This window comes from Microchirus variegatus, assembly GCF_963457635.1.
Source record: "Microchirus variegatus genome assembly, chromosome: 14".
Classification (NCBI taxonomy): Eukaryota; Metazoa; Chordata; class Actinopteri; order Pleuronectiformes; family Soleidae; genus Microchirus; species Microchirus variegatus.
The window spans coordinates 9437227-9448696 of record NC_139815.1 but is presented as its reverse complement, the minus strand read 5'-3'; the positions used below and the strand labels follow the sequence as shown (position 1 = coordinate 9448696).

At 39.0% G+C, this 11470-nt stretch overlaps 1 protein-coding gene across 1 annotated transcript in view; it reads right to left on the bottom strand.

Moving 5' to 3' along the window:
- Window positions 1-9043: 9043 nt before the first annotated feature.
- taldo1 (transaldolase 1) overlaps window positions 9044-11470 on the bottom strand; it is a 16318-nt gene continuing 13891 nt past the window's right edge. Inside the window, exon 8 of the transcript XR_014593014.1 lies at window positions 9044-9159. The gene's annotated coding sequence lies outside the window, so the exon portion shown is untranslated. The remainder of the gene's footprint in view (window positions 9160-11470) is intronic.

Genomic DNA, 11470 nt, shown 5'->3' with positions numbered 1-11470 from the left:
GCCTGCACCGCCACAATGACAATTTGTTGTTTTTCTTGAAGGCTAACTTTGGCATACTTGGCTCCTTGTTTGATGTCAAAATGCCGACGTAGATTGTACTCTCGTACACTGCCTCATAACACAAACATGTATTTGCCTTCGCATCTTTCTTGAAACTGCCTTCCATCTGCATCAATCTTTCTCTTCCTGGACATTTTGTCAATTTCATTCGTCGCAGGATGCACAATGATACACTGCAATCTAGTGGCGGCGTCGCCATGCATTGTGGGAAATGTAGTTTATGGTCAACACACGCCTTAAAGCAGCATAGACCTCGCGGGCCACATAAAATGATGTGGCGGGCCACATCTGGCCCCCGGGCCTTGAGTTTGACACGTCTTACAGGCTGCCACTTTAAAAATATGTTTGGAGCTCTATCTCACCAGGCCCCTTTCCTGCTGGAGATAGAAGCCTGTAAATTGCTCACTTTCACATACCAACTTCCATAGAGAAAATCAGAAGGCACACACATTGAAAGGACACAGGAGCTGCTGATTTGCTGCTACCTCCTTTTGTAAATTTGTGTCACTTACGTAAATCCAACAGTGGATAAACAGCTTCTGTGTGCTCTGATGTCAAACTTTTCTCTATGCAGGACGTGGACAGTGGAACTGTTGATATAATTCATCATGCAGAGCGGTGTTACTGTTGTTCCATCCCATCAATATAAATGGGACAAGCTGTCTCTGTTACATTTTACAGCATCAGAAATCACAGCCTCCACAAATGCCATCACTTTGAATCAAAACATGTCTAATGCTGTTAATGTAAATAGTTTATTAAGTAGTTTTGTATTTAATTTTTTTATTTGATTACTTTTCTTATCTTTACAATGAATTTACATGGACATTCTCGCCACACATTCAATCATCGTCTTATGTTTATTTATATTTTCTTTAGATATCAAGTGCAAAAAAATCCTGCTTTCCTGTGCCTAAATATTTTACACCCATAAATCAATAGTAAAACATAAATAAAAATAACAGGATAATGAAGTCTTATCAATTTATTTTAATAAAAATATTTTTCCTGTGCAAGTATTTTTGTTACAAATCTCGCATATACCATATTTGAACATTCAGTAGAGAACTGTCAGAAAGTGAGGGAAAATAGGGGACCTGTCCCTTTAACCCTAACCCTAAATAAATAGATTCTTATTTCCACCAAGTTTGGTACAAATCAGTTTTTTACATAGTCCTGCATACAATCAAACCAACAAATGCCTCACTTTATAAAGCAACTCAGCAGTTATGCAGTGTGGGCTTTTATTTGATTCCCTGGAAACAACTTCTAATAATCGGTACAGTAGAAACATGGCAATTCATGTGTGGGCTTATATCTTCAAACACAGTGTTTCATACTGAGACCGATCATTGCACAGCAGCATGTTCAGCGTAGAAAGATGTTATGAAGGAAAATGCTGATAGTTGTCAGAATCACTCCTGCTGCCATGGACGAGGTGTGTTCTGGAGCTGCAGGAAGACATAAAACAAATTTGATGGTGCCTTTACCCAGCTATGCAGTTAATAAAATAAAATCGCTTAATATGAGCCAGTGCTCATAAATGGTCTCCAAAATAAAAACATTCTACCAAAAAATAACAGAGAGGGGGGAGGCTTGTTTAGAAGAAACATACCACGTGAAGTAGAGCTGTCAGAGGACGAGGCATTTGGACTAGAAGATGAAGGAGCAGTAGTTGTTGTTGTTGTTGTCGTCTTGGGTGTTGTCACTACAGCACTTGGGCCAATGAGTGGTGCCGGTGTGGTGTACACAAGGCTAACAGGTGCTGACGTGATAACGTAGGATTTAGTGAACACACTTTCAACGATACTTTGTCTGCTATCACGGGATCTACCACACAAGTCGGGACACTTATGGGACGGTAACGTGGTGATGCACAGATTCACTGTGCACTGGGCATACATCTGCAAAACAACATAATTAGATGCAATTAGCAGTGAGAAGACGGCTCAAAAATATTGAACGGAAATCACTGGTTGATTGGGATAGGAAACCTATAAGTAAGTCAAATGCAGTCTCTGACATATTTATTGGTGAATGCACATTTGTGTTTTTCCACTTTAGTGAATTACACAGATGATTCACCACATTGGTGCTAAACCAATGTAATGACATGAGCTCTATATATAACGTATATGTATGTATAAATATGTGTATATAGACTACTCAGAAAAAGTTAGTGATATTCTACCATGAAAGCACGGCATTTAAGTAGAAGGATGGTAATGATGATAATAATGTCTTTATCTCAAACAAGAGCCTAACAACAGTGGTGGTAATACCACAACACAAATGTCTCAATAACTTGTGTTGTCTTGGTCTCATGATGTCAACATTTGAACATCATGATGAAGACGACTGTTTGAATACAAATTGTCATTGAACCAGAACTTTTAGTGGTTCAATAACAATTGATTGTGATCTTTGCGGTTCATCATCTTGTTAGAGAACAGCATGTTATTCAATAAGCACTGAAACATTGAACAATTGGACATCTGCATTCAAAAGTTTAGAGAAGGTTTACTTATGTTCACCTGTAAAGGTTATAGTGCATTTAGGTGCATTTTGAAATTGAATCCAAAAGCCAAACATCCCTAACTTTTTGTGAGTACACTCTTAGAAATAAGGGTTCCAAAAGTGTTCTTCTACACATTCCCAAACAAAGGGATTTTCAAGGGTTCTTTGTAACACTAATGGTTCCAGTAAGAACCATTTTGATCCAGAGAACCCTTTAAAACCCTCTTATCTAAATAAAGGGGTTTAAAAGGGTTCTTGGTAACACTAAGGGTTAACCCTTTTTGGTTCCAGGTAGAACCTTTTATAAAGGTTTTACCTGGAACCAAAAAGGGTTCTCCTATGAGGACAAGCCGAAAAACCTTATATGGTTCTACTTAACACTTTTATTTCTAAGAGTGTATATACACACTTTCTGTTTAGGCGTGTCTTGTCTAAAATACTTTGTATGTGTGTTGCATGAGAATACAAACCATTGAATTTGTGTTGTGCACAGCGCTCAAATCGAGGCGGTAAATCTTGACGTTGGAATTCGTTGTAACAACCTCAGCTGAGTTGTTGGAAGACAAACACCTTAAGGAGGAAGAGTGAGAATGATTTCAATGGTATCTCAAAACAGTTACACACAAAGCCCATCAGATCCACACAACTCCCTCCGTGTGACTGTTGCAGTGTTTTGTTTTCATGATTATTTCAAGATTCTAATATTTCTTTCTTTCTTTCCTAAATGATTACATCAAACTACTTTTTTTTTAAAAACATAATTGATACTGACCCATGGTGCATAATAGGTGTCTGCTCTGAAAAGTCATCTGTCTCAGACTGAATACACTGGCTCACGACCAGCTCTGCTTCACTGATAGAGCAGTTGGCTTCCACAGTGAGGTCCAGCATGTCAATCTTGGACCCGGTGTGGCCGGTGGAGTTGGTGGTGCCGTTGCTCAGTGATTCCACTTGTCGTCTAAATCGTCTCGATCGGTCGAGGGAGCGTAACCTGGCAGTCCTTGTGAATTCTGCGTAGGGTCCCTCTCCAGGAAACTCAAAAGTCATCTTGAAGCTAATCTCACCAAAGACTTCCTTCTCTGTGGGCATTTTGATCTCGTATTGCGGTCCCTTTAACTGGGTGCTGGGAATCCGGCAGGCCAGAGGGAGGATGAGGGAGGGCTGGCGGCTCACCATCGTAAAGGGACGCACACTTTGCAAGGTGTTGGTGTAAATTAGCTCTGAATCAGCATGCTGTTAAAAAAGAAAGAAAAAAAAGAGGATGATGAGTAAGTGAAAGAATGATCTCATTGCCAATGGGGGTAAGAACTCAACACCAGACTGTTTATATATATAAGATTTTTTTTCACGATACTTTATGTATAACTACAATCAAAACTACACTCAAAAATGAATTCTACACAATACCTACACAAAACAACGTTCAACCACTAGGGGTCAGCAAAGATGAGAGTTAAGATGAGAAGTTACTCCTTGTGTATTGCTGTGACTTTTTATTCCATGACAGAGAGAGACAGAAATGAAGCACATGCCATGAAACAAATGACTGTCCTTACTGGTGTTTGTTGTGCTTACATATCTCTATATTTTGCTTTTACTTAATTGATACGGTCCACATCATGATAATGGAACTTGTTGAATTTACCAGGCCAGGGACTATGAATGAAAATTAGCCTTTTGACTATGTACAACTTATTTAGTATACTGAATGAATAGATAGGTAGGTAGAGCATTTTACCACAGTCTTTGTGCCGCAGCCGTTCAGGGGGATGCGTGCAGTCAGGTATGTGCTGTTGTAGGTGACGCGGCAGATGGGGCTGTTGAGCTGCAATTCATCCAGGTCAATGTTGCTCAGCGGGGCGACAGGAAGCACCAGAATCATCTCTGTCTTCTCACATGTAAGCTCTGCGAGCAAACAGCACGTTCTTAGATGACTCATATGCGACACACAGCCATGCGTAGCTTAAACATGAAAATATGTAATAATGAACCTGTTCCTGCAGGTAGTGCCCTCATTTGCCCTGGAAACAAAAATGAGACGGGCATATTTTTAATGCTGTGAGTTTAGGAGTGGTGTATTGTGATACATTACAGTGAATTAGAACAAGTAAAGGTCTTACTTTGGTACAGCCACACACATCTGGGCTCTGATTGCAAACTGTAAAAGACAAGAAGCACAAATCACATGTTCATTTGCTACAAACTGTTAAAAATATGAACAATTTGCTACAAGCAGCATAGCAAATTGCTTTTTGAAATACCACATGCATACTGCGAGTATAAATTCCTCTAAACTATGTTGTGAAAGTTCATTAAGTTGACTGATTGAACTTAGTGTTAACCAGTTTCGGCGTGTAAATTCCTCATTTCCAAGAGCTGTCACCTGATGTTAGGTGGTGATGTGCCAGCTGATAGATAACCTAACATCAGGTGACAGTTCTGAGGAAGGTGGAAGATACACGCCAAAACAGGTCAACAAGGTAAAGGAAAACCACATTTCTAAACTGGTCAGATACTTACAGGTGTCGTGAAAACTTTTATTTTGCATTATTTACTTCCTGTCCAGGTGTGCTGTCAATCTTTTATAGTCTTGGAGAAGTCACGTGCTCAGTGTGATTATATAATTTATTGCAGTATATAGAGTGGTTTCAGAAAGTATTCACACCTTGTTTATATATATATATATATATATATTTTTTTTTTTTTTTTTAACCAAATACACATGTAAGTGGATCCAATGTGTGCATATGTTTGCCTGTCACACAGTGTCAGTTGCAAATGGCTACAGCTAAGTGGTATATAAATATAATATAGCTGGCTGGATGGATGGAGTTGCCATATTTGCCATGCATTCATATGTGTGCCATATATAAACACATATTTGTGGTTGAAGAAATCTGTTGAGGTCTGAATACTTTCTGAAGAAACTGCATCATAAAATAAAATAGGGATTGTGATCACATTTGACAAATTCAACTTGTGATTTTTCATACAAACATATACAAAAATATAAAGAAATGTCCACTTTTCTATTTTGTTTTATTACCTCAGACACACTACTAACACTAAAGGTAATAATACACATAACCAGATAAGGTTAGTTAATCAGTTAATCAGTGAATCAGATTTGTTTGTTTGTTAGATGAGGAAACTTTCTACAATCATACAACGATTACCGTCTTACTCTCCCCACTATGAGACACCAGTGTGGCGATAAATTACCTCTTGGTATTTGCAGCAAAGCAGATCGGTAGAAGACGGGGCAGTTCATTATCTGAGCGGACCCAGGCCATGTTTAATGCAGACATTGGCCCGATGGATTTGAAGTTCTTTCTCTTGAGTTCAGGGGGACCGACCACTGCAATCTCTAAAACACTGTAGAAAATGGAGGGAAAGCTTTACTTTCCAGATTACTCAGTTGACATAATTATCTTTTGAATTAAAGAATTATATGATCTGTCCAAACAATTGAAGACACATGGGGAAGTAGGGGTGGAGAATGCTTTCATAGTTTTCACAGTTTTATGACATTTTATAATAAATAAATCAAGAACATAATGTACTGATAAATTAATTAATAATATTATTAATTGCAACCTACAATATTGAATTGGTTCACCATAGTTCCATGTTTGTTCTCATCAGATACAATACTAATACTATCTTCTGTATATATTTTACTGTACATAACATTATTTCAGATTATAGGACACACACACACCTCTCCAGTGTAGAATCAAAGCTGACGTTGACGGGCATCTCGTGGTACGGCAAAACAAACAGCATGGTGTCCTCTTCAGGCGTCTCACTGTATGCCACAGGCTCCTCAGTGCAGCTGGAAACTGACTCTTCCACTGGATGTGAGGAAAATAAGACTTTTCAGAAACCTAAGGAGTAAAACTGTAAAATGTCTAAAATGGGACACGATTTAAGAAGCCTATCATCTGAATGAAAGACTCACCAGTAAGAGACAGGTGTACTGGGACTGAGCTGAGGGGCGTGTTGTCGAGGACACGTCTTCCTATGGGCCCGGGAATCAGGTCCTCTGCCATCAGGTAGATGAAATACTGTCCCACTGGTGCTTTTCCAGTGAATGCCAGCATACATTTTTCCTGGTAAAAGAGACAACGTGTTATGTGTGGTATTCATTGAGCAGCGGAGGTCTGTGTAAATTTAATAACAATCTGGGTTATTGGTTATTGTCTGGGTTAATCTTGTCCCCCTTCATCACTGAAACAAGAGAGTACATTGCATTCTCTTGAGGTAAAAGGCAATTTCAGTTCTGTCCTAAAACTCAAACTAAACAAAGATTCACTGCTGCAGTATACAGCAGATGGATTTATATCCAGTGGTGGAAAATAACAAGGTGCATCTTATACTCGTACAATTTCAGGCATTTACACTTGCTATTTCATTTTTAAATTACTTTACAGACTCTATCAACAGAATCTAACTAGTAGACTACACAAAAGACTATTGTGACCTGATCATTTATTATTTATTGGACTCGTGCAGTCCTCACCTACATTCTGGTCACATGTTGCCTATGCTCTCTGAAGTATTTAGGGTTAAATTAGATGATACAGACACAGGTCAGTTACTTAAGTCAATGTTGTCATTGTGACCATTGCGTGTTCAAATACGAGATTCCCGTGCACAACCTACTCACAGTTAAGCAAAAGGAAAAAATTACAATATGCCACATTTCTGTGACGTGAGGTAAGATAATGGTTGGTTTCAGCTTCACAGAGAGGCTAAAGTCATTCAGAAGATGAGAAGTATTTCCGACATGACAACACTTTATTAACACTGAGTGAAAACAGCAGGGCCAGTAATAGTTTCTGAGAACAAAGGCGAGGAGACTGGAGGACTGGAAAAACAAAGTGTGGATTTCAGCTGCTACAGTCAGGATCTGGCAGCACTAACATCAGGTGACAGTTCTTGGGAGGGCGGGAGATACACGCCAAAACTGGTCAACAAGGTCAAGGAAAACCCACTTTCTAAACTGGTCAGATAGTTACAGGTCAAGTGAAAACTTTTATTTTGCATTATTTACTTCCTGTCCAGGTGTGCTGTCAATCTTTTATAGTCTTGGAGAAGTCACTTGGGTAGCCCAGTGTGATTATATAATTGACCCCTGCCACAGAGGTCAATTATATAAAAAATATCAGATCATTTTTAAAGTCTTTTGATTTCAGTAGATACAAACGTATAAGTAGTTGAAATAAATCAATTATAATAGTGAATTGTAAATTTAGTTGATTATTCTGAAATGTATGTAAACATTTATATACTTACACATTGCAGAAGTACCTTTTCCACCACTATATTAAATCAATCACATTTTCAAAATAATTAAGTAAGTTACTGCTCAGAAAATCAATTTCTATAGAAAAGGTCACAGCAATTGATAAATCCATTAAAATAGCGTTGTATTAGTGTGTGCTCTGTTTAGGAAAAGACTAACCTCATCCAGCTCTATGAAGGAGTGCCGAGTGCAGCCGACACACTCTCCCTGGTCAGGCTGGGCAAAGCGGCATCGCACCCTGTCCCCGTCCAGGTCTTTCACTGACAAACTGAAGTGGTGAGGGCAGTTCACACGAGCCCTGAGCCCAATGCACAATAATACGACAATACTGTCAGCAACAAAGATAATCCATTTTCTCCGATCACAAATACAGAAAGAAACAAGTGTAAAATCAAAAGTTTTACATGTCAGTAATTGTTAACTTCCCAGGTTTCCTGGCAATTGGTGAAATTTGAGACATAATCCAACACATAAACCCTAAAATGTATCCCTAAATTTAAAATATGGAGGAATAAGTGACCTTTAGCAGCACAGAGACAGATTTTGTTTACTTTGGACCAAGCTAGGCTCACAGTTTCCATCCTCCAGCTTCCGTAAAACATTATATAAAGTCCTATTTTCAAATCACCATTTTTTTAATCATTGCATTATTTACAAAGTCTTAATGACACTCTGTTCTAACAGGCCTGTGTATCTGTATGTTAGTGTATATTACCTTAGAGGAGGAGGAAGGCCCACATATGCAGGCTGATTGAGTCTGCCACTGTTTTTCCGAACCTCTGGTCCTGCTTTCATTGCCACGTAAAACTCTGTGTCCTTCCTACACAGTTAGGAGAAAACACGAGTGTGAGAGTGAATGGTTGTTTGTCTATTTTCACAACCTATAGTCATATTTATAAAAATAATGCACATAGTGATATTTAGGCAAATTGTGATGCACAAAAGGTGAGCGAACACATGCCTGTAAAACATTTACATGAGCTGACTTGCTTTTGTGACCTCAAAACATCAGGAGCAGCAATTGATTAGATAACGATCTTCAATTGTTTGAGGTCAAATGTTCAGAAACAAAAAAGTATGTCATACCCCAAACTGATATAGCCGCTGTAGACACTGGGGAAAGTTTTCTGCCACTGACGAACACACCAGTCAGACGGTTTGGTGCCGATGAAAGGGAAGGAGGTTTTGTAGACCACACAGTCCTCTCCTTCAGCGCACACGTTAGACAGATCCGGACAAGGAGTAGTAGCAATGACAGTGAAATGAGCCCGGACCTGCAAGACGCAATAGAAGGACAACAACTGTTTAATGTGCAGAAATGTGCAGGTCATTAGAATTATTTATATGGGAGCATCTGTGAGAGTGAACGACAAAGTGTGGAAAAAACTGTGAGAAAACTCCCTCCATCAAAAATAATAAAAATAAAACCCTGCCTGCTAAAAAAGTAAGAGCTAATGGTACTACATCATCAGCTACATTTTATCCAGATTTAACAGGGCTGACAGATATCTATCTATAAAGCAAGTTGCGTCTGTGTGTGTGTGTCTGTCTCACTGACCATTAGTCAGATTGCCCTAAGATTTTGGATATGGGTTGAGCATTGCCCGATGGTGTGCATTCTTGATTTTTTTTAGTTTTTTTGAATCATTTTTAAACATCAGGCAGGCAGCGGCTCATTAGCAGCAGTTGCGCTGTCTGGAGCAGGGAAGGTGGGAGTGAAGAGGCTGTCTTCACGGTAGGTGAGACGCTTTCACACGGTTCACCGCAGAACATGGTGTTATACTGTTAAACGATGAAGTCGGTGTCCATTCACCAATATGTGAGTACATATTTATTTAGCATTAGCATGCTACTACTTTGCGGCTAACTTGGCGAACCTGTTTCCAAAGGTAAGCTAGTGAGGCTATGGTTAGCATTAACGTAGGGCTAACATAATACAAACACTGTGCAACCTCATTAGGCACAACTCAAATGTTTTTATTTTCGATTAGCATTAGCATAGCTAGCTGTTGTGACTGTCAGCCACGCAATGCAAATGTTTAAATTTTTTGTTTTGAGACTGTCAGCCTAATCGAAAATTAAAAAAATTGCGTTGTGCCTAATGAGGTTGCACAGTGTTTGTATTATGTTAGCCTTTAGATACCTTATCATGCATTACCATAACTGAAAAATCTTCTTCAGCTCCCACTATAGGAATACATACTTCCTACAGGCCACTACCACCCTGTCTCACATGGAGAAATGAATGAAGACAGGCAGTGCCCTAACATTCTTCTGATCTCTATGCGGGTTACCGGAGCAACCGTGGAAGTTATTTACAAACTTCAATGATCTTTGTTAAAAGAAAACCCCGTCAGACTTTAACTTGGTTTGGATAAGAAATGCCAGAGATGTTTGTCTGTTTGTCTGTTCATCGCGTGTCTGTCAAACGGGTTGCTTGACTGGCTTCAAACTTGGCCGGTGGTTTTGTAAGGGCACAGATGTGCGCAGTACGGACTCAAAACTTAATTTGGCTACTTCAGCAGCTGTTGACTGTCAAAAAGTGGATACTGTATAATCCTATTTTTCACTTAACCATGTCAACATGCAGTTGTTGTCTACAACTGCATCTTACAAAACAGATGAAAACAGACAATGTGTCATGTGTAATGACCTGCTAGAAGCACAAAGGAATATTCTAGTCTGTTAAAGGTTAAGTATGTAACATTTAGGGAGGGTTTGTATGGGTGTATGAACCAGTGGCGTAGGCAGAAATAATATTTTGGGTGGGCCAGTACAAAAGTGGGTGGACCATCTTTGCCCAAAAAAAATGTAACTTGAAAAATGACAACTATAGACAAACTGAAAAAACAATGACTATTTTACTTTGTAATATCATGCATTACAAAGGCAATGACAGCAAAATACTGCCTATAACACAAGCTCTACCATCAGAGCTATATAAAGGCTTGTACAAAATACAACAGTGTAGACAAAAAATGTATTTGCATATCGGCGCTATTGCATGACACAATTAATCATTATATTGCACAAAGTGCCAGTAAACCCAAACAGCAGAAAAGTTGTTAACATACAGTTTGACATAGGCCTACATCAGACAGAATTCAGTTTGGCACCATCTGTGCCATTTGACATTTCTTAGGTACCAAATTATTAAAACCCATTTAATTTTATTTACATGTCACTATTGCTCTAAAAAGAAAAAAAAAAGTATGATAACTTGCTGTAAATCGATGCTCCCTGTGCGGTGCGTAATAACAACTCTGTGACTGCAGCGTCTTCAGTTACACTGCGCCATAGCTCTGGCTTACCTTGGTCAATTAGGGTGATTGACAATCACTTCATTAGCGAGTCAAAAGGACATAAATGCATATGACGCATTTGTGCGGACATTAGCCTCTCTCTAATCAGAACGATCTAATGTAGCTCTGTAAGGATCAATCAGACCGGGATTTGTTCCCAAAGCATGCTGGAAAGTGTAGTTCTTCATTAGAAGTGGTTTTGTTCCAGTGGAAATAACTTGTTTTGATAAACAGCAAAGGTAAGAAGACATTTCTGCTTGTATTTCTTGAAAGTCAGTTGTTG